This window comes from Piliocolobus tephrosceles, unplaced genomic scaffold (genome assembly GCF_002776525.5).
Source record: "Piliocolobus tephrosceles isolate RC106 unplaced genomic scaffold, ASM277652v3 unscaffolded_44315, whole genome shotgun sequence".
NCBI classification, from domain to species: Eukaryota; Metazoa; Chordata; class Mammalia; order Primates; family Cercopithecidae; genus Piliocolobus; species Piliocolobus tephrosceles.
Window position 1 is genome coordinate 1 of NW_022329105.1, and position 4,634 is coordinate 4,634.

At 45.3% G+C, this 4,634-nt stretch overlaps 1 pseudogene; it reads left to right on the top strand.

The window, feature by feature from the left end:
* The first annotated feature begins 924 nt into the window (after window positions 1-924).
* On the top strand, window positions 925-1,998 carry LOC113224294 (annotated as a pseudogene).
* The last annotated feature ends 2,636 nt before the right edge of the window (window positions 1,999-4,634 follow it).

The following is a 4,634-nucleotide window of genomic DNA, read 5'->3' on the forward strand; positions in this document are numbered from 1 at the left end:
TCTCCATGCATCTCCATGCATCTCCATGCATCTCCATGCATCTCCATACATCTCCATAGCTTTCTAAGCCTGAGTTTAGCTCTGGCCTCAGTTCTGGTAAACGCTGGCAGACATGCAGCTTGGTGAACCCTGCTCCTGTGTCTCCTGGTGACATAGCTTCAACCTGCCAACACTTTCCTTGTAATTTCCCTGCCCATTTCCCAAACCTACTAAGGAGTCAGCTTAGTGTCAAACTGCTTTTTAAAAACTTAATTCTGGAGCTTTTTGCAAATAAGTTAGAGGGTGAAGAAAACTATCTGAAGAAAGATCTGCAAAAACGTTAGCAAAACAGCCCAGAGAACAGGGAGGAGTCCCAACTTTAGACCTACAGTGGCATAATAGGCATCGAAGACTTGGAGGAGTGAAAAGGGGAGGTGAAAAGGGGACCAAGGGGTGAGAAATGAATACGAGCACAACCTACGCTGTTTGAATTACGGTTACACTGAAGGACAAGACTCCACTATGCAACATCCATGTCCTGACACTGCACTCGTCCTTAAACTTATACAAATAATGAAACATAGGGAACATTTTATTCATGAAACCTCAAAAGTTATCCTAACCCTTCATTTCCTCAGTGATTTACTTCACTCCCCTTTATCCATTCTGTCAATCAGTGAATCAAGCATCCTGCTTTTCCAACTAGCAGTTACTTAACCCTACTAAGGGCTAGATAATGTCCTGGAGACGAGAAATGCAGCATGGACGGAACAGACACGGTTAAAACCCCGTTCTTGGTGTGGCACAGCAACTGTATCAGGCGGTTATGGTAACCTCCAGCAGCACGATGAACAGACACAATACAGAAGCAGCAGGTCTGACAGGGAAATGCCGCCAGGGTTTCTGCTTTATGATGCACGTGTTGGTCTGCTTGTTCTTTTCTAGCCTCTGTCCTGGAAGCTTCATCCTGACAGTACCCTCAGAAGTGTCACCTCCACTGCAGACCTTTCCCATCTTGAACATGTTCTTGCCTCCTCCCTGGGCCTTGTCTTCCCGCTGCCCTGGGACGCTCGTGGGGCCACAACGACGAACGCGTCATCCTCTGACTTCACAGTCCTGGGGCTTCTGGCGAAGGGTGAGCCTACGGGGATCGGATTCAGGGATCTTGGCTGTTTTCGCAGTGGCTGCAGCTGCAAAGTTGGTCATGATTCTTGATTCGGGTGGACTGTCGCCTCCACACCCCCATGTGCTTTCCGCTCAGCCGGCTGCCCCTCATGGACACCCTTTACATCGGCACCACTGCCCCAGAGCTGCTGGTGGACAAGGTTCCTAGAAACAGAACCATTTCCTTTGTGGCCTGTGGCATCCAGATCTTCTGCTACGTGGCAGATCTGTTCTGAGTTCTTCCTACTGGGCCTCACGGCCTGTGACCGCTCCGTGGCTGTCTGTAGCCCTGAGATACCCAGTCCTGATGGACCGGACTGCAAGATGTGTCTCTTGCTGGCTGCTGGTGCCTGGTTTGGTGGCTCCCTTGCTGGCTTTCTGCTCACTCCCATCACCGTGACTGACCGTACTATGGCTCCTGCAGTATCAACCATTTTTCTTGTGAGATCCCGGCGGTTCTCAAACTGGCCTGTGCAGACATGTCCTTGTATGAAACTCTGTGCATCTGCTGTGTCCTCATGTTGCTCATCCCCATCTCGATCGTCTCCACCTCCTACTCCCTCGTTTCGTTAACCGTCCACCGGGTGCGCTCTGCTGAAGGTCGCAGAAAGGCCTTCACCACCCGTTCCTCCCACTTGACTGTGGTCAGCATCTTCCATGGAGCTGCCTTCCACACACACGTGCTGCCCCCATCGTTCCACACCCCGAGCAGGACGAGGTCGTGTCAGCCTCGATTCCACTGTCACCCCCGTGCTCAACCCTCTCACCTACAGCCTCAAACAAGGACGTCACGGGGCATTTAAAAAGGTGCTTGCAGGTTCCTCATCTGCTCAGAAAGTCACAAGTGATGCTTAGAGAGTCACTGCCAGGAGGGTGAGGCTCCGAAGACCTTCCTCCGTGTGCCCTGTTTCCCTGGAGATTATTGGGTCAGCTGTCAACGTCTACTTACTATTGGCAACTAGGATGATTCACCCTGTCTGGATTCTCGCTCCTCAGAGGAGCAAGGGAAAAAGATGTTCTGTTCTGCAGAGACCTTTCAGTGAAGTACCAAGAATGGTTTATTCAGTTAAATAATTGTTTGTTTTCTCTAGGGAAGAAAAACCCCAGATACTAGAGTTCACGGCAACCGTTCACTCTGAACTAGATCCTCCTTCACAATATTTGTTCATGTTTAAACAACACACAATGAAAGAAAAACCTACAAAAGCTATCAAATGTTTACAGTGAAATTCTGTGATTAGTTTTGTAGCAATAGAGTGAAAGAATGCCAATACACAAGTGGCAAAGAAGATAAAGCACACACTTTAGTCGTGTTTCTCATTATAGTATTGACACCAAGTAACTGTAAGCTCTAATATTATCTTTGGATCTCTGACCCTCTTGAGTACAGACAGCAGCTGTCAAATACTTGGCCACAAAAAATGCTAGTGAATTGCACAGAACTGAGGATGAATGGGTGGAGGCTCAACATGACGCAGCTACGCACAGGGAATAGACTCTAGTACTTAGCATCAAAGAACACGGCTGCCACTTTCCTTGATAGAGCATTAACGGGACACCAGGTTCGTTAACATCCATGGCCAGAAACTTCACTTTTCCAAGTTGTGTGATTCAACAACAGCCCTTAAGGCATTCTGAATTTGGTTGAGTGGGGTGGGAAGTCCTTGGAGTTTTCCATGTGGGTGTTATGTGATAACAGACACGTGTCTAAAAGCATCACTGTGCCTGTGGTGCAGGAAAATAGAACAAAGGGAAACATGGATACAGGAAAACAATTCGGGAGGTTTCAAAGATGAGAAACAAGGATGGCTTGGGTAGGGTGGACACCAGTAAGGATTTAGCTCATGGATTTGGCGTATGTCAGCAACAGATGTAGAGTGAAGGATAACTTACTGGTTTGGGCCCAAGTGAATAAAAAATGGAATTTTTGAGATTTGGAAAACTACAGTGGCCTGTGGCAGAAGTCAAGAAATCACTTGTCAAGATAATTTGGAATTATCTGTGAGGTATTGAAGCTAGGCCGGGTGCACTGACTCACACCTGTAATCCCAGCACTGTAGGGAGGCCAAGGAGGGTGAATTGCTTGAGCTCAGGAGTTTGGAGACCAGCCTGCCAACATTAGCAAAACCCCATCTCTACCAGAAATACAAGTATTAGTTGGGTGTGGTGGCACCCACCTGTAGTCCCAGCTACTTAGGAGGCTGAGGTGGGAGGATCACTGGAGGCTGAGAAGTTGAGGCTGCAGTGAGCCATGATGGCATCACTGTGCTCCAGCCTGAGTGGCAGAGTGAGACCTTGTCTCAAAATAAATACATAAATATATTGAAGCTATATGTAAAGTCAATTGTAGTTCAGATCAGAGCTCTGAACATAGGTATACATTTAATAATCCTCAGAGTACGAAGTGTTTAAGCACATAGGTTTTTTAAAGAATTTTCTTAAAGCTTGAGACAGATCTGAGGCAGCTGGTGTCACATGAAAAATTAGAAAAGAGGGTTTTATGAGGTAAGAAAATCGAAGACAAAGTGTTTAAAAGATAGTGTCGGCAACTGCAACAAGTACGGTTTATGGTTGAAATGAGATTGGTTATGGTATTTAGCAACATGAAGGTTATTTGTAACTTGGACAATTTGTAATGGAGATATGCTTAGAGATAATTCGGGGTAAAATAAAGGGAGAGGAAGTAGATAAAGTAAGTTGAGTATAAAGTTTTAGTTTTTTTTGTAAAGGAAGTGGATTATAACTAGAAGAACATGTGATACCAATGTGTTAATGTTGCTGTCATTGTGATACTGAGTATAACGTTCAAAGGAATAATTCAGTACAAAAAGAAAATTGATACATGAGAAATGGAGGAAACTTTCAGAAAGATGGCCTTTGAGAGTGGCCGAAAGCACAGAAACAGACTGACCTTTTGTAAGAGCATGGCCAAGTACACTGACAACAGCAGGGCTCAGGCAGAGCACATGTGTTACAACTCAGTTCCTTTGGATGGTTTGTATCTTCTCAGTGCAGTTAGAATCAATGAGAGCTTCTGAGTAAAGATCAGGGTGGTCCTTTCAAAAGTGTGAGAGAAGAGACTCCTCTGGGAGAACAGCTAAGTAGTTAACAAGCTAGTGGAGCTGTCTGGATGGAGGACAACCTTCAGGACTCCCCCTCGTTTGCACTGAATTTATGAATTTAGCACAACGTGTTTGTCAGATAATTCGTGATGTGTGTCCAGCATGGTGCCCAGAAAACAGTAGGCACTCAATATGTTAACTAGAATTGTGTGGAAAAACAAGGACAAAATAACATCAACTGCTGTCGTTACTACAAACTTATTCCTTTATGAACAAAGTGTCATATTTATGCTTTTCCAATGCATATAATTTGTAGCATGTAATAGATGTTCAGTAGCTTTATTTCAATAAATTTGTCTCTGGACAATTAAAAGTTGTAGTGAATTCCTCACGGTGTGGAGTTCCTTGTATAACGTGGCATGATTTTGT